This window comes from Somniosus microcephalus, chromosome 4 (genome assembly GCF_052327205.1).
Source record: "Somniosus microcephalus isolate GS21.2 chromosome 4, FLI_Smic_1.0, whole genome shotgun sequence".
NCBI lineage: Eukaryota > Metazoa > Chordata > Chondrichthyes > Squaliformes > Somniosidae > Somniosus > Somniosus microcephalus.
Window position 1 is genome coordinate 276,973,213 of NC_140990.1, and position 19,771 is coordinate 276,992,983.

Here is a 19,771-nt window from a genome sequence, read left to right on the forward strand (position 1 = left end):
GTAACCCCACCTGATGCAGGGTCATCCAGACTCGAGTCGACATTGGCTTGTTCTCTCTACACAGATGCGGCTGGACCTGCTGTGATTTCCAGCCAAAAAAAAAAAAAAATGTTTTTTGTCTGTTTTTTTGTTTTTCATACAGACCCCAGCATCTGCAATATTTGACCCCTTGTGACCCCACCTCATTGTTCTTTGATGTAATGTTTCCCTGACTGACCTGTTTGGACACCATTCACACCTTTGACTGCTGTGATTATCTCCCTGCCGAGGTGCGATAAATGGCAGTTGGAAAGGTTACCTGTAAACATCTGACATGATTCTCTGACTATATAAGCTGTGTCTTTATGCATTTCTCCACTTCACCTGAAGAAGGAGCAGCGCTCCGAAAGCTTGTGATTTCAAATAAAGCTGTTGGACTATAACCTGGTGTTGTGTGATTTCTTACATTTGTCCACCCCAGTCCAACTCCGGCATCTCCACACCATATATTATGAGTGCATTCCTAGCAGATAACTAATAGGCACATCTTTGGCACGCCCATATTTTTCTCCTTCCATACGAAATACTGCTGTGGGGAATAGTTGTATTTATTTGTACAACTCTGCCAGTTCAGATCCAACGCATCAGACAAGATCAGATCGCACTTTGTGCGTGTTCGGCAGCCCACCCAGGGAGGCTCGGCAATCAGGGAATTCCACAGTGAGGCTTATGAGCAATCAACCCGGAGCTAAAGAGCAAAACTGAAAACAACAGCAGTAACAGCCACTCACACCGCGGTTCCCACCTCAACCGTACAACAGGCAGCAACCCAGAGAACTGGGCACATTCTTCAGGTAAGAGCTGTCCTGTTCTGTTTTTGGTTGGCTGTGTGTGGAAGCCCTGTAACCGTTCACGATTACTGCTTTGTAGTCAGGGTAGAAAGAGACAGTGCTGAAACACTGAAATAGTTATTCATCAGTATCGCTACGCGGAAGCGGGTTTGGGTTATATGTTCCTCAAACCTACGTGTGACAAGTTACATAATTCACAAGCATTTATCTCGGCAGGATCAGCGGCGCCAGTTTTGAGAGAGGGACGGGGGGCTCTAACTTACAAAGAGTCAGGGAGACAGTCAGGGTTTAGTGATTCAGACACCTGGTTGGAACTGGGTGGATTAAAGACGAGCTGTCACCGTAGTGAAATTCAGCATGTTTGTACACGGAGGAGGGAGCAATGAGGAGATACAGCAAACGCACGATGTAACTTGCATTTCAACAGCAAGTTACGTGTACCGTAGAAAAATATCCCAATGTACTTTACAGAGGTGAAGGCAGAAAAATGGACCCCAGCCAAAGGAGGAGCTGGTAGGAGGGGTGACCAAAAACACTGACTATTCCAATGCACTTCTGGCCGGCGTCCCACCTCCATAAACTTGAGCTCATCCAAAACTCTGCTGTCCGTATCCTACTTCGTACCAAGTCCCGCTCACCTATCACCCCTGCACGGCGCTTCCTAACCTACATTAGCGCCCGGCCCAGCAACGCCTCGATTTTAAAATTCTCATCCTTGTTTTCAAATCCCTCCATGGCCTCGCCGCTCCCTATCTCTGTAACCTCCTCCAGCCCTACAACCCTCTTGAGATCTCTGCACTCCTCCAATTCTGAGCTCTTTCAATCCACCATTGGCGGTCGTGCCCTCAGCCGACTAGGTCCTAAGATCTGGAATTCCCTCCCTAAACCTATCCGCTTCTCTACCTCTCTCTCCTTTAAGTCACTTCTTCAGATAGAATGATACAACACAGAGGGAGGCCATTCGGCCCATTGTACTTTTTAGGATGTGCTGGCATTTTGAAAGAGTTAGCTAATTAGTCCCACTCCCTTGCCCTTTCCCCATAGCCCTGCAACTGTTTCCCCTTCAAATATTTATCCAATTCCCTTTTGAAAGTTATTACTGAATCTGCTTCCACCACCTTTTCAGGCAGTGCATTCCAGATCATAACAACTCGCTGTGTAAATTCCTTTTCCTCATATCGCCTCCGGTTATTTTGCCATTTACCATAAATCTGTGCCCTCTGGTTACCACCCCTTCTGCCACTGGATAGTTTCTCCTTATTTACTCGATCAAAACCCTTCATGATTTTGAACACCTCTATCAAATCTCCCCTTAGCCTTCTCTGCTCTAAGGAGAACAACCCCAGTTTCTCCAGTCTCCCCATGTAACTGAAGTCTTTCATCCCTGGTACAACTCTAGTAAATCTCCTCTGCACCCTCTCAAAGGTCTTGATGCCCTACCTAAAGTGCGGTGCCCAGAATTGGCCATAATACTCCAGCTGAGGCCAAACCAGTGTTTTATAAAGGTTTAGCATGACTTCCTTGCTTTTGTACTCTATGCCTCTATTTATAAAGCCAAGAATCCTGTATGCCTTTATAACAGCCTTCTCAACTTGTCCTGCCACCTTCAAAGACTTGTGTACATACACCCCCAGGTCTCTCTGTTCCTGCACCCTCTTTAAAATTGTGCCATTTAGTTTATATTGCCTCTCTTCATTCTTTCTACCAAAATGTATCACTTCACATCTGCCATGTTCTTGCCCAGTCACTTAGCCTGTCTATATCCCTTTGCAGCCTCTTTCATTCTCCTCACAACTTACTTTTCCACTTAGCTTTGTATCATCAGCAAACTTGAATACATTATACTCAGTCCCCTCATCTAAGTCATTGACATAGATTGTAAATAGCTCAGGCCCAAGCACTAGTTGCAGCCTGCCAACCTGAAAATGACCCATTTATTCCTACTCTCTGTTTTCTGTCCGTTAACCAATCCTCAATCCATGCTCATATATTACCCCCAATCCCATGAGCCCTAATTTTGTGTTATAACCTCTTGTGTGGCACCTTATTGAATGCTTTCTGAAAATTCAAATACACCACATCCACTGATTTCCTCCTTACCTACCCTGCCAGTTACAACCTCAAAAAACTTTAACCCCTACTCTCTGTTTTCTGTTATGTAGCCAGCTTGCTATCCATTCTGCTATTTGTCCCCGGACTCCACATGTTCTGACCTTAGTCATGAGGCTACTATGCGGTACCTTCTCAGTACCTAATATGGGAGGCAGGAACCAAAGAAAGGATTATTAATTGAATGCAGCAGGGGTAGAACATGCTGATTAGGAAAGTAAACTAGGGTTATAGTGGATAAATGTATGAAACCACTAGCATTGTACTTAACTGCAGTAAATAAAAACATGCTGGTAAGGTACTGGGTTGTGTTAGTAGAAGAACCGAGTAGACAGTGGAACAGAGTAAAATTCCAAGAGATTGTATTGAGTGTCTGGAGTACTAGATGTAGTTCCAATCACCAAAGCACAGAAAGGATGTTATTGCCCTTGAGAAGGAACAAAGGTGAGCAACAAAGATATTTCTGGAATACGGCAATTTAAGTTATGGGGAAAGGTTAAGGAAATCAGACTTATTTTCATTGGAAAAGAGGGGACTTTGAGATGATAGAAATTAAGTTTATAAGGTAATTAAGGAATTCACAAAACAGATCTAGGCAAATTGTTTACTACGGTGAAGCATTCAAAAACCTTAGGATACAAATTAAAAATGAGTAAGAAAGAAAAGCAGACAGAACTTTTTCACTCAAAGAGTAATAGAATTGTGCAATAAGTTAACAAGGAAGGCCACTGGACATTATAAATAGGTTCAAAAGACAATCGGACATATTTCTGAAAAGAAATTGAAGAATATGGTGGACAGATATGGTTGATCTATGGAATATCTGGGAACTAGCATTAGTTAAGATAATGGATGTATTAAATCCTACTACTTCCTCCCTCTGTCTCGCCCCTCCAAAAATAAACAAAGATTCCTGTCTGGTTTATCCAAATATGATGCACTGCCCAGCAACGGTCTTAATTAGAAATTAAAACAGAAAATGCTGGAAATATTCAGCAGGTCAGGCAGCATCTGTGGAGCGAGAAACAGAGTTAACGTTTCAGGTCAATGGCCTTTCGTCAGAACAGAACTGTCTTAATTAGCATGTTAATCTATTTGATTTATTTTATTAAAACTGCAAATGTTGGATTACCACCAATAGTAACATTCATAATCAAGAGTATGTATGGACCAATATTACCCCAGGAACTTATAGGGCAGCACATCACTGTGTTTTATATCTGTACTTTGGATTTATTGTGAATTCACAGTGGTTTCAAATGAAAGCAAAATATTTAAATGCTACAGAGCACGATTAGCAGTAAAAGGTTCCATTTGGTTGAAATTGCTCTCTGGGATTGAGCTGACCTGAATGCCTGCTGTTCTTGTAAAGAAAAGTACACATCAGTAATTTAATGTCATCTCACACACGAACTGATTCAAATTGAAAAAGGTGCAACAGGAAGACAATTGAATTCTATCCTGATCAGTACAATCCAAACTAAATCTGGTCCCTAAAGTAATATGGGAAAATATTTCAGCATTTCATTCAGATGCAAGTCAAATTAACTTTAAACCTGTACTGGCTTGTATTTTTCAATATAACCTGAATACCTGTTACTGCTGTTGGGTGCAGACATGGCTGTCGGCATCACAAAGAATCTTACCTTTCACTTTGCACTCACTTCATGTCAGCCTGAAGCTGCTGTGCAGATTCAGAAAATGAGCATTATTGATCTCTGCTTTGACACAAACAAAAGAAAGCAGACCATAGCTTCTACAATAGCCACAAGGATGTTTCTCTACAGAATGTTTGGCATGGAGGAGTCAGACTAGGAATTGTATAACATCCAGCCCATCTAAATATTTGCCTTTCATATTTGAAATATATAATAAATAAATATCAATTAGAACATAAGAACATAAGAAATAGGAGCAGGAGTAGGCCATTTGGCCCTTAGAGCCTGCTCCGCCATTCAATGAGATCATGGCTGATCTTCTGCCTCAACTCCATTCACCGGCCCTATCGCCATATCGCTTGATGCCCTTACTAGTCAAAAATCTATCGACTTCTGCTTTGAATATACCCAATGACTGAGCCTCCACAGCCCTCTGAGGTAGAGAATTCCAAAGATTCACCACCGTCTGTGTGAAGAAATTTCTTCTCATCTCAGTCCTGAATGGCCTACCCTTTATCTTGAGGCTGTGGCCCCTGGTTCTAGACTCCCCAGCCAAGGGAAACATTCTCTCAGCATTCATCCTATCAAGTCCTGTAATAATTTTGTATGCTTCAATGGGATCCCCTCTCATTCTTCTGAATTCAAGTGAATACAGGCCTATTTACTCAATCTCTTCTCGTACGACAGTCCCGCCATCCCAGGAATCAATCTTGTGAACCTTTGTTGCACTCACTCTATGGCAAGTAAATCCTTCCTTAGGTAAGGCGACCAAAATTGTACTCCAGGTGTGGTTTCACCAAGGCCCTATATAATTGGAGTAAGACTTCTTTACTCCTGTACTCAAATCCTCTTGTAATGAAGGCCAGCATACCAGTTGCCTTCCTGATGGCTTGCTGCACCTGCACATTCACTTTCAGTGACTCATGTACAAGGACACCCAGGTTCCTTTGAGCATCTGCATTCCCCAATCTTTCACCATTTAGGAAATACTCTGCCTTTCTGTTTTTTTTTCCAAAGTGGATAACTTCACATTTATCCATATTATATTCCATCTGCCATGTTCTCGCCCACTCACTGAGCCTGTTCAGACCCACTTGAAGCCCCTTCACATCCTCTTTGCAACTGACACTGCCACCTAGCTTTGTATCATCAGCAAATTTGGAAATGTTACATTTAGTCCCCTCATCCAAATCATTTATATAGATTGTGAATAGCTGGGGCCCAAGCACCGATCCTTGCGGTACCCCACTAGTCACAGCCTGCCATCCTGAAAAAGACCTATTTATCCCTACTGTTTGTTTTCTGTCTGTTAACCAATTCTCAATCCATGCTAGTATATTACCCCCAATTCCATGTGTCCTAATTTTGTTCACCAACCTCTTGCATGGGACCTTATCGAAGGCCTTCTGAAAATTCAGATACACCACATCTACCAGTTCCCCTTTGTCTACTCCACTAGTTACATCCTCAAAGAACTCCAATAGGTTTGTCAAACAGGATTTCCCTTTCATAAATCCATGTTGACTCTGCCCAATCTTACTATTAGTTTCTAAGTACCCAGTTATTGCATCCTTTATAATAGATTCCAGCATTTTCACAACTACTGATGTGAGGCTAACAGGTCTGTAGTTCCCCGTTTTCTCTCTCCCTCCTTTCTTAAATAGCGGGGTTACATTTGCTATCCTCCAATCTGCAGGAACCGTTCCAGAATCTATAGAATTTTGGAAGATGACAACCAATGCGTCCACTATTCCAATGGCCACTTCTTTCAAAACCCTAGGATGTAGGTCATCCAGTCTTTGGGATTTATCGACTTTTAGTCCCATTAATTTTGCTAGTACTGTTTTTTTAATAATAATAATTTCTTTAAGTTCCTCATTCTCATCATACCCTTGGTTTTCTCGTATTTTTGGGAGTTTTTTGTGTCTTCCTCTGTGAAAACAGAAACAAAGTATTTATTTAATTTCTCTGCCATTTCCTCATTCCCCATTATAAATTCTCCCATCTCTGACTGTAAAGGACCTACATTTACCTTCACCAGTCTTTTCCTTTTCACATACCTATAGAAGCTTTTACAATCCGTTTTTATATTTTTTGCTAGTTTGTGCTCATATTTCATTTTCCCTTTATCAATTTCTTGGTCCCCCTTTGCTGATTTCTAAAAAGATTCCAATCCTCAGGCTGACCGCTTTTTCTGGCAACTTTATAAGCTTCCTCCTTTGACTTAATATTGGCTTTAATGAGGTCGATTTTGTCGAACCTGTCAGGAAGAAGGCGGGACTTCCCCTTTCAGGTTTCTGACCCGCCTACTTCGACGTCTGGCCAATCTGCGCGATTTTCCCTTGATTGATCTTGTTGAGCCCGCCCAGCGGGCTCAGCAGGCCAATTAAGGGCCACCCAGCAACAGGTGACGTCACAGACTGAAATTTCATCTGTCAAGATTTCTGACAGATGAAATATCAGTGTCTCACAGCTGTTTGAAGCTGTGAAACACTGACGCTCTGATTTCTAAGCTGAGTCCTTCTACGCAGACTCAGTTAGAAATCTCAGCAGCACTCAAAGCTGCAGGCTGTCACTTTTGACAGAATGCAGCCATTCAGCTTTAAGTTCCGGCTGACTGATGCGCTCCCGACGCCTACAGGAAGAAAGGCTGTTAAGGTAAGTAAAGGTAAGTAAAAGTTCTTTGCACACTTTAGACACACCAAACACACTTACCTTTACACTCATGCACCCATCACTCACCTGAGCGCTGACATCGCGACCCCTCCAACTCATTCAACCCGACGGCCCGCCGCTCCAACCTGGCATGGTTTGGAGCCGTCGGGAAACGCACACGAAACCCCTCAAAATGGGGATTAGGCTAAAAACTGCCTGTTAACTACCTGTTAACAGGCAGTTAATTGACACTAATCACTTCCCGCCTGGTTTCGGCGGGTCCCCGCCCCGTGCGGGGACCCGCCGCCCCAGAAACTTACGTGGGGCGGGGTTTTGGGCAGGACCCCCAAAGTCGGGATTTCCCCCCCCGCACACGCCTGAAACCCCGCCTGACGGCTCCCTGAAAATCTAGCCCAATGTCTTTTGTTAGCCATGGTTGGATCACTTTTCCTTTTGGGTTTTTATGCCCTAGAGGAATATATCGCGTTCGCGATGCTGAGGACGTCGTGAATAGCATGTTCAGGGAGTTGGACACACCGCACGTAGAGGTTGGATAGGCAGAAAGGGAAGGGGTGACCAACAGGCAGAGTACTAGGTGCAGGCAGGTAGTGCAGGGGTCCCCTGTGGACATCCCCCTCTCAAACAGATACACCACTTTGAGTACTGTTGGGGGGAATGGCTTATCAGAGGAAGGCAGCAGCAGCCAAATTCCTGGCACCAGGGGTGGCTCTGCTGCACAGGACGGGAGGAAAAAGAGGGGTAGAGCTATAGTAATAGGGGATTCTATTGTAAGGGGAATAGATAGGCGTTTCTGCGGCCGCAAACGAGACTCCAGGATGGTGTGTTGCCTCCCTGGTGCAAGGGTCAAGGGTGTCTCAGAACGGCTGCAGAACATTTTGGAAGGGGAGGGTGAACAGCCAGTTGTCGGGGTGCATATAGGTACCAACGATATAGGTAAAAACTGGGATGAGGTCCTAAAAGCTGAATATAGGGAGTTTGGAGGTAAATTAAAAAATAGGACCTCAAAGGTAGTAATCTCAGGATTGCTACCAGTGCCACATGCTAGTCAGAGTAGAAATAGAAGGATATTTCAGATGAATACGTGGCTAGAGGAATGGTGCAACGGGGAGGGATTCAAGTTCCTGGGACATTGGAACCGGTTCTGGGGGAGGTGGGACCAGTTCAAACCGGACGGTTTGCACCTGGGCAGGGCTGGAACCGATGTCCTGGGGGGAGTGTTTGTTAGTGCTCTGGGGGAGGGTTTAAACTAAGATGGCAGGGGGTTGGGATCCTGAGCAGGGGGACAGAGGAAAGGGAAGCAAGGATAAAAGCAAAAGAAAGGAAGGAGAAAAACAAAAGTGGCAGTCAGAGAAATCAACGGTTTAAATCAAACATGGCCACAGTAAATAATAATTCTAATAGGTCGAAGAGCATTAAAAAAATCAGCCTGAAGGCTTTGTATCTTAATGCAAGGAGCATTCGTAATAACGTGGATGAATTGACTGCGCAAATAGAGGTAAACGAATATGATTTGGTTGGGATTACGGAAACGTGGTTCAAGGATGGCCAAGGCTGGGAACTCAACATCCAGGGGCATTCGATATTCAGGAAAGATAGGCAAAAAGGAAAGGGAGGTGGGGTAGCATTACTGGTTAAAGAAGGGATTAACACAATTGTAAGGAAGGATATTAGCTCTGATGTTGTGGAATCTGTATGGGTAGAATTGAGAAATACCAAGGGGCAGAAAACGTTAGTGGGAGTGGTATATAGACCTCCAAACAGTAAGGCAGAGGTTGGGGATGGCATTAAAAGGGAAATTAAAGAAGCGTGCAATAAGGGCACAGCAGCCATCATGGGTGACTTTAATCTACATATAGATTGGGCTAACCAAATTAGTAACAATACTGTGGAGGAGGAATTCCTGGAGTGTTTACGGGATGGTTTCCTGGACCAATTTGTTGAGGATCAAACCAGAAATCAGGCCATGTTAGACTGGGAATTATGTAATGAGAAAGGATTAATTAGCAATCTTGTTGTACGAGGCCCCTTGGGTCGGAGCGATCATAATATGATCGAATTTTTCATTAAGATGGAGAATGAAGTAGTTGACTCAGATACTAGGGTCCTCAATTTAAATAAAGGATGGTCTGAGGCACGAGTTGGGTAGGATTGATTGGGGAATGTCACTCAAAGGGTTGACGGTGGATAGGCAATGGCAAACATTCAAAGACCGCATGGATGAACTACAGAATTTGTTCATCCCAGTTTGGCATAAAAATAAAACAAAAAAGGTGACTCAACCGTGGCTAACAAGGGAAATTAGGGATAGCATAAGATCCAAGGAGAGGACATATAAATTGGCCAGAAAAAGCAATAATCCTGAGGATTGGGAGCAGTTTAGGATTCAACAAAGGAGGACAAAGGGATTAATTAAGAAGGGGAAAACAGAATATGAGAGTAAGCTATCAGGGAACATAAAACTGACTGTAAAAGCTTTTATAGATATGTGAAGAGAAAAAGATTGGTGAAGTCAAGCGTAGGTCCCTTGCAGTCAGAATCAGGGGAATTTATAATGGGGAACAAAGAAATGGCAGACCAATTAAATATATATTTTGGTTCTGTCTTCACAAAGGAGGACACAAATAACCTCCCAGAGATGCCGGGGAACATAGGGTCTGATGAAAGGGAGGAACTGAAATAAATCAGTATTTGTAGGGAAATGGTGTTAGGGAAATTGATGGGATTGAAGGTGGATAAATCCCCAGGGCCTCATAATCTACATCCTAGGGTACTTAAGGAAGTGGCCGCAGAAATAGTAGATGCATTGCTGATCATCTTCCAACATTCGATGGAATCTGGAACAGTACCCATGGATTGGAGGGTAGCTAATGTTACCCCACTATTCAAAAAAGATGGTGGAAAGAAAACGGGGAATTACAGACCGGTAAGCTTGACATCGGTAGTGGGGAAAATGCTAGAGTCCATTATAAAAGATGTAATAGCAGAGCACTTGGAAAACAGTGACAGGATCGGACAAAGTCAACATGGATTCACAAAAGGTAAATCGTGCTTGACTAATCTACTGGAATTTTTTGAGGATGTAACTGGTAAAATAGATAAGGGAGAACCAGTGGATGTGGTGTATCTGGACTTTCAGAAGGCCTTCGATAAGGTCCCACATAAGAGATTAGCAGGTAAAGTTAAGGCACATGGGATTGGGGGCAAGGTATTGACTTGGATAGAGAACTGGTTGGCAGACAGAAAGCAAAGAGTTGGAATAAACAGGTCTTTTTCCGAGTGGCAGGCAGTGACTAGTGGGGTACCGCAGGGATCGGTCCTTGGATCCCAGCTATTCACAATATATATTAATGATCTAGACAAGGGAACTAGATGTAATATCTCCAAATTTGCAGACGACACAAAGCTGGGTGGGCGTGTGTGCTGTGAGGAGGATGTCGAGAAACTCCAGGATGATTTGGACATGTTGGGTGATTGGGCAGAAACATGGCAGATGCAATATAACGTGGATAAATGTGAGGCTATCCACTTTGGTGGCAATAACAGGAAAGCAGATTATTATCTAAATGGCAATAGATTGGGAGAAGGGGAAGTACAACCAGAACTGGGTGTCCTTGTGCACCAGTCGCTGAAGGTAAGCATGCAGGTGCAGCAGGCGGTTAAGAAGGCAAATGGTATGTTGGCCTTCGTAGCGAGAGGGTTTGAGTACAGGAACAAGGATGTCTTGCTGCAGTTGTACAGGGCCTTGGTGAGACCACATCTTGAGTATTGTGTGCAGTTTTGTCGCCTTATCTGAGGAAGGATGTTCTTGCCATGGAAGGAGTTCAGCGAAGATTCACCAGGCTGATACCTGGGATGGCAGGAATGACGTATGAGGAGAGATTGGGTCGATTGGGCTTGTACTCGCTGGAGTTTAGAAGAATGAGAGGTGATCTCATTGAAACTTATAAAATTCTGACAGGACTGGACAGACTAAATGCAGGAAGGATGTTCCCGATGGTCGGGGAGTCCAAAACCAGGGGACACAGTCTAAGGATAAAAGGTAGGCCATTTAGAACAGAAATGAGGAGGAATTTTTTCACCCAGAGAGTGGTGAACCTGTGGAATTCTCTACCACAGAAGGCGGTGGAGGCCAGTTCATTAAATATGTTCAAGAAGGAGTTGGATATATTTCTTAAGGCTAAAGGGATCAAGGGGTATGAGGAGAAAGCAGGGACCGGGTACTGAATTTGGATGATCAGCCATGGTCGCGTTGAATGGCGGAGTAGGCTCGAGGGGCCGAATGGCCTACTCCTGCTCCTATCTTCTATGCTTCTATATAGCACCTTTAAAACGTCACAGTAGCGCAGTCAGACAATAATCAAAACACATACTTTGTTTGTGGTCCAGTGCACATACACAAAGTTCCTTGACAACTGTAACAATTTTATTGCTGTTGCTGTGAAGGCTGCGCTCACTCTGCTCGTACACCTGGTCTCCAAAGGAGACAAAACAGGACTAATGCTGCCGAGCTCAGCTCTTTTTGATCAGAAAATATCAACTGCTTAGCCTCGCCAGGAAACGCACAAAAGAGGCAGCAGTGCTCATTGGCTGCCCAGGAAAGTCCTATTTAGATTAAACTCCTTCACCCAGAGAGTGCTGAGAATGTGGAACTTGCTGCCACAGGGAGTGGTTGAGGCGAAGAGCATGGATGCATTTAAGGGGAAGCTCGACAAACATATGGGAGGAAGGAATCAAAGGAGATGCTGATAGGGTGAGATGAAGAGAGATGTGAGGAGGCTCGTGTGGAGCATAAACACCGCATGGACCAGTTGGGCCGATTGGCCTGTTTCTGTGCTGTACAATCTATGTAATCTATGTAATATGTTTGTTGCAAATTATGCATTATTTCCTTGAATGTTAGCCATTGTATGTCCACCTTCATACCTTTTAGTGTTGTCTCCCAATCTACCATGGCCAACTTGTCCCTCATGCCTTTGTAGTTTCCTCTGTTTAGATTGAAGACCTTAGTTTCAGATTGGACTACATCACTCTCAAACTTAATGTAAAATTCAATCATATTATGGTCACTTGTCCCTAAAGGCACCTTTACCACAAGACTATTGATTAGCCCTTTATCATTACACAGTACCAGATCCAGAATAGCCTGTTCCCTGGTTGGTTCCTCCACATACTGATCCAGGAAACCATCTCGCATGCATTCCAAGAATTCGTCCTCCACACCATTAGTGGTAATTTGATTTGCCGAGTCAATATGTAGATTAAAGTCCCCCATGATTACCGTATTGCCCTTGTTACATGCACTTCTAATCTCTTGATACTGTACCCTACATTACCATTACTGTTTGGTGGCCTGTACACATCTCCCACCAATGTTTTCCGCCCTTTGCTGTTTCTTAGCTCCACCCAAACTGATTCCAGTTCTACATCATGATCTGACAAGCCAAGATGTTTTATCTCTACCGTACTGATCTCATCCCTTATTAACAGCGCTACACCACCTCCTTTTCCTTTTTGTCTGTCCTTCCTAAATGTTGAATACCCTGGAACATTCAGTTCTCAGCTTTGGTTACCCTGCAACCATGTCTCTGTAGTGGCAATTACATCATACTGTAGGAGTCCCTGCCCTCCTAGCAAAGAATCTGTAAACTCACTGGAAGTTAACAAACTGAGTTTAATGTATTAAAACTTTACAAAACAAGAAAATGCAGGAGAAGCTCTAAACAGGTCTTTACTCTATATCTCCACATGAGGACTGGCTGGCCACGCCCTCTACCTCTGACGTCATGACGTCATCACGTTTTCCGCCGTTGGGGACGTCACATGACCCACGTGATGACGTCATCGCGTCAGATCGCGATTTTGTCGATCTAGCTCTGTTTAACCAGAGCTAACACTGAAAGGTAATAATCATGATTAAAGGCAATTATACAAATCACTGTGAGAGTCTCTTAGTGGCTTTGCCACAATACCCGTTTACTTCTATTAGTGCCATTAATTCATCCACCTTGTTACAAATGCTACGTGCATTTAGATAAAGTGCCTTCAACTTTGCCTGTTTAATATTTTTCTGCACTTTGACCCTCTTTACTGTTGACCTTTGTTTCTGCTCCCTACTAGTTTTGCTGACTACTTTTCTAACTTGCACTTCCAGCTTTGTTTCTCTCCGTTCTGGGCCCACACTTAGGTTCCCAGCCCCCTGACAAACTAGTTTAAATCTTTCCCAACAGCACTAGCAAACCCCCCTGCGAGGATGTTGGTCCCGTTTCTGCCGAGGTGTAACCAGTCCAGCTTGTACAGGTCCCACCTTCCCCAGAATCGGTCTCAATGCCTCAGGAATTTAAATCCCTCCCTCCTACACCATCTCTCCAGCCACTCATTCATCTGGTCTATTCTCCTATTTCTGCTCTCGCTAGCACGTGGCACTGAGAGTAATCCTGAGATTACTACCTTTGAGGTCCTGCTTTTTAATTTATTTCCTAGCTCCCTATATTCTGCTTGCAGGACCTCGTCCCTCTTTCTGCCTATGTCGTTGGTACCGATATGGACCACGACCTCTGGCTATTCACCCTCCCCCTTCAGAATGTCCTGCAGCCGCTCAGTGACATCCTTGATTCTGGCACCAGGGAGGCAACATACCATCCTGGAGTCACGTCCAAGGCCACAGAAACGTCTACCTGTTTCCCTTACGATAGAATCCCCCATCACTATTGCTCTCCCACTCTTTTTCCTCCCCTCCTGTGCAGCTGAGCCACTCGTAGTGCCATGGACTTGGCTCTTGCTGCATTCCCCTGAGAAACCATCTCCCCCAGCAGTATCCAAAACGGAAAATCTGTTGGAGAGGGAGATGGACCCAGGGGACTCCTGCACTACCTTCTTAGTTCTTTTACTCTGACTGGCGGTCACCCATTCCCTGTCTGCCTGTGCACTCTTTACCTGCGGTGTGACCACCTCATTAAACGTGATTTCCACAAAGATCTCGGCCTCGCAGATGCTCCACAGTGACTCCAGCCGCAGCTTCAGCTCCGAAACACAGATTTCAAGTAGCTGAAGCTGGAGACACACATGTTCGCCCTGGACACTGAAAGTGTCCCTGACTTCCCACATAGCACAGGAAATATATTTATACAGGAACCTATCACTTTCGTGACACTACTTAATTGTGAAATAAGCCTAAGAAGGATTCTGCCTGGGTTTCATCAGCAATCAAAAGCAAACTGGGTCTAGTCTTGCTACAGTAGCTTTGCTAAAGATGAATATAAGAGACAGAATTAAACTATAGTTAGATTGCCAAATGTATTTATAATAGGAGTTATTTAAAGGATCACCTGGCAAAAAGTGTAGAACTTGAAAGGGCCCAAACATAAAAATGGAAAGTTAATAAAATGTGATTGCACACAAATGCCCAACTTCAAACAATGAACCTGTGTCCATTCTGGAACAGAAGCATGTTAAAGAACTGTATAGGTATGCAATATCTATGCTGTGCACTCCTCTTCATGCCATGTTAAGGATATAAACCACAACTATATCAATAGTTTATAATTTTTCTCTTTGGTAAAAACAATACAATTTTAAATTAATAAAAATCTTTATACTTGAACAATTAATTGCTAAATATGTGCTAGTTTTCCAGTTTCATCTTGTAATCTATTTGTACTGTTTGGCTTCATGAAGTAGAAAGAAACATTTTTTTAGCACCTTTCACATCCTCAGAATGTCCCAAAGTGGTTCACAGCCACTGAAAAATATTTTAAGTGAAGTCACTGTTATGTAGGAAATCACATCAACCGATGTATGCACAGCAAGGTCCCACAAAGAGCAATGAGACAAATGATCCGTTAATCTGTTTTTGGTAGTGTTGGTTGAGGGATAAATGTTGACCAGGACAAATTAAACAATACATTTGCTTCCTTGTTTTCTCTCCTATAATCTCTACTCACATGAAAACAGATACATTTTAGTAAGGCAATGTTTCACTTTAAATAAGAAAATTATTACTATTTTTTTAATCCTTCAAAATAAGGGGGAGCGAATAGCTCAAGAAATACATATTACCGACAGAGCATAATATTTCATGGTGAAAATATTCTCCGGAAAAATCCAATTAATGGACCTAGTAAACAAAATATCTATGGTTTACTGTTTCTGGATATTAAAGATTAGTGTGGACATTGACTGATGCCCTTTATACATTTGCATCATGATATATACAAATACCATGTCCCTTCAGAACAACCTCTCAATTTATATTAGTATTTAACCTCCTATAAAGACATGCGGTCTCTTTGTCTTTTTTTGAATCCCATCCATTCCCTGCCCTCACCTTCAGGGGATATGTCCTCTGTGCTCAAGGTGGCAGGTCAAGTAAATTACTTCCAGGACAAAGCAAATATTGCTCTTTAGTGTCCTCTCGGGGTGATCTAACAGCAGCCCAGTACACACTTCCCATCCAAAACTTACCACTCTCACAAGGGAATATTTGTTCCCCATGTGGTGCCTCCCCAAGTAGCATAGCTGAGATTAAAGCAATAGCAAAATATAGCGGATGCTGGAAATCTGAAACAACAACAAAAATGCTGGAAATGCTCAGCAGGTCAGGCAGCATCGTGGAGAAAGAAACAGAGTTAACGTTTCAGTTCGATGATCCTTTGTCAGAACTGGGAAATGTTGGAGAAGTAACAGATTTTTAAGCAAGTGTAGGGGCAGGGAATGGGAGGAGGGGAGGAACAAATCAAGGTCTGTGATAGAAACCTCTGGAACCTTCTCCCCCTTCACTTTCCTCTGACCCGATCCCTTCTTCCAATCTCACCCCCTGTCGTGTTTTCACTATCCCCCCTGACCTTCCCCTCTCTAACCCCGAACGATCAGTCCTCAGCAAAGGCCTGAGCTTCATCCCCTTACGCCCCATCTCAATGAATTTCGAGCTTGGCATGATGCCGAGCTCTTTTTCCGTCACCTTTGCCTCCATGCCCACTTCTTCAGCTGGGGTCTTTACCCCTTTCACCCGCTTTCAGAATTCTTGTTCTACCTGGATCCCTCCCTCTGGCCTCTTACACTCTCTAGATCTTTTCATTGCTAACTGCCGGTGTGACATCGGCCATCTCAATTTCTCTACTCCCCTCACTCACTCCAACCTACCTCCCTCTGAACTTGCAGCACTCCATTCTCTCCGATCCAACCCTAACATTGTCATTAAACCTGCTGACAATGGTGGTGCTGTTGTTGTTTGGCGAACCGACCTCTACTGTGCGGAGGCTGAACACCAACTCTCGGATACCTCCTCCTACCTCCCCCTGGACCATGACCCCACTACCAAATATCAAGCCATTGTTTCCAAGACTGTCACTGACCTCATCTCTGGAGATCTTCCCTCCCCGGTCGCCAACCTCATAGTCCCCTAACCCCGCAAAGCCCGCTTCTACCTCCTTCCAAAGATCCACACACAGGGCTGCCCTGGTAGACCCATCGTTTCAGCCTGTTCTTGCCCCACAGAACTGATTTCTTCCTATCTCGACTCTTTTTTCTTCCCTTGTCCAGTCTCTTCCCACCTACATTCGCAACTCTTCCGGTGCCCTCTGCCACTTCAACAGTTTCCAGTTTCCTGGCCCCAACCGTCTCCTTTTCACTATGGACGTCCAATCTCCCTACAGCTCCATCCCCCACCAGGACGGCCTGAGAGCACTCCACTTCTTCCTTGAACAGAGGCCCAACCAGTCCCCATCCACCACCACCCTCCTCCGCCTGGCTGAACTTGTTCTTACATTGAACGACTCCACTCACTTCCTCCAAATTAAAGGTGTTGCTATGGGAACCTGCATGGGCCCTAGCTATGCCTGCTTTTTCATGGGCTATGTGGAACATTCTTTGTTCCAGTCCTACTCGGGTCCCCTCCCTCACCTCTTTTTCCAGTACATTGACGACTGTATTGGTACCGTTTCCTGCTCTCGCCCTGAACGAGAAAATTTCATTTACTTTGCTTCTAATGCCAGTTGGGGCAGCACGGTGGCATAGTGGTTAGCACTGTTGCCTCACAGCACCAGGGACCCGGGTTCGAATCCGGCCTCGGGCGACTGTCTGTGTGGAGTTTGCACATTCTCCCCGTGTTTGCGTGGGTTTTCTCCGGGTGCTCCGGTTTCCTCCCACAATCCAAAGATGTGCGGGTTAGGTTGATTGGCTATGATAAATTGACCCTTAGTGTTAGGGGGATTAAATACATGGGGTTACGGGGATAGGGTGGGATATGTGTTGGTGTAGGGGTTACGGGGATCGGGTGGGATATGTGTCGGTGCAGGCTCGATGGGCCGAAATGGCCTCTATCTGCACTGTGGGGTTTCTGTGATTTCTGTGATTTTTCTGTGATAATTTCCAGCCTTCCCTCACCTTCACATGTTCCATCTCCGACTCTTCCCTTCCTCGACTTCTCTGTCTCTATTTCTGGGGATAGGCTGTCAACAAACATCCACTATAAGTCCACTGACTCCCACAGCTACCTGGACTACACTTCCTCCCACCCCGCTTCTTGTAAGGACTCTATTCCATTCTCCCAGTTTCTCCGTCTCCACCGCATCTGTTCTGACATTGCCACCTTTCATACTATTGCTTCCTATATGCCTTCCTTTTTCCTCAACCAAGGATTCCCCTCTACCATGGTTGACATGGCCCTTGACTGTTTCCGTTCCATTTACCGCAATTCTGCTCTCACCCCTTCCCCTCCCTCCCAGAATCATGATAGGGTTCCCTTTGTCCTCGCCTTTCAACCCACCAACCTTCACATTCAATGGATTATCCTCCGCCATTTCCCCCACCTCCAGCGTGATCCCACCACCAAACACATCTTCCCCTCCGCCCCCCCCCCCACTTTCAGCATTCCGAAGGGACCGCTCCCTCCACAGCACCCTGGTCCACTCCTCTATCACCCCCAACACCACTTCCCCTTCCCATGGCACCTTCCCATGCAAGCGCAGGAGATGCAACACATGCCCTTTTACCTCCTCCCTTCCAAAATATCCAGAGCCCCAAACACTCCTTCCAGGTGAAACAGCACTTTACTTGTACTTCTTGCAATTTAGTATACTGTATTCGCTGCTCACGATGTGGTCTCCTCTACATTGGGGAGACCAAACACAAATTAGGTGACTGCTTTGCGGAACACCTCCGTTCAGTCCGTAAGGGTGACTCCGAGCTTCCGGTCGCCTGTCACTTTAATTCTCCGCTCCACTCCCACTCTGACCTCTCCATCCTCAACCTCTTACACTGTTCCAATGAAGCTCAACGTAAGCTCGAGGAACAGCACCTCATCTTTCGATTAGGCACTTTACAGCCTTCTGGACTCAACATTGAGTTCAACAATTTCAGACTATAACCTCGGCCCCTACGGTTTCTTTCTTTTCTCACATGGCAGCTATTGATCATCCTGCCATTGCCATTTACACCTCATCAGGAGTCACCTTTTGTTTCTTGACTTGTCCCATTAGCATCTCCTTTTGCCTTGCATCATCATCCCATTTGTCATTTAATCTCTCCTGCCTTCCATCCTATCACAGACCTTCCATTTGTTCTTTCCTCCCCTCCTCCCTTTCCCTGCCCCACACTTGCTTAAAAATCTGTTACTTCTCCAACTTTTTCCAGTTCTGACGAAGGGTCATCGACCTGAAACGTTAACTCTGTTTCACTCTCCACGATGTTGCCTGACCTGCTGAGTGTTTCCAACATTTTCTGTTGTTGTAGCTGATATTGAAACTGAGCAGTGGCGAATTGAACCTGTAACAGTTTACTCCATTGCACAGCACATTGGTAATCCAATGTGCAGCATCCTAGCAATTTGTATTAGATCCAGTATAACTTGTACCTAAAGTAAGCAGGCACCTGTCAGGGAAATGTATACATTGTTAGGCTGTCATCGATCATCACTTCCACTGGTCTCTTGGAGATTCTGCAGCCCCACAGAATACACTTGCACAGATTAGACGCCCCCTACCAGTTTGGACCACGAGAAAAATCAACTCCCATCTGTCACCACACAGCCGCTCTGATAGATCGAAAGAAAATCAATTACTTACAATGGTGACCTGCAATTTATTTTTTCTTTAAAGGTGGAGACCAACTTAAATAAGAATTGGGAACATTATGGATAAATTCAAATTGACCCAAAGAAGTCTAACTTGTGTCACTTGAATTTTTGATTAATATTCATTGCCCACCTCCACCAGTTGGTCGAACAGACAGTTTAGCAATACGAAGATGTAGAATTTCCACCGCTGGGAAATAGCCCCATATATTCATTGCTTAAAACTATCTCTTTTGTAGTATTCAGAACACATAAAGTTAGGATTTATCAGCTGAATTCAACAGGAACAACTTTAGCAAGCAGCCTGCTTACCTCCATGACCGTACAATTTTTTTAAACTATATATTCTTAATTCAAAGCCACTTAATTCATCTGTTAATTCAATTATTTTTAGCACTAAATTCCCAATTTTCCGTGTTAATTACATTGCT

The 19,771-nt window shown here is 44.3% G+C and overlaps 1 protein-coding gene across 3 annotated transcripts in view; it reads left to right on the top strand.

Annotated features, from left to right (window-relative positions):
* The first annotated feature begins 567 nt into the window (after window positions 1-567).
* Window positions 568-19,771, top strand: part of LOC147120483 (dehydrogenase/reductase SDR family member 9-like) — a 59,329-nt gene continuing 40,125 nt past the window's right edge. Inside the window, exon 1 of one of the 3 annotated variants that reach the window (XM_085986480.1) lies at window positions 568-833. The gene's annotated coding sequence lies outside the window, so the exon portion shown is untranslated. The remainder of the gene's footprint in view (window positions 834-19,771) is intronic. The other 2 variants (XM_085986479.1, XM_085986478.1) reach the window with 2 other exon arrangements.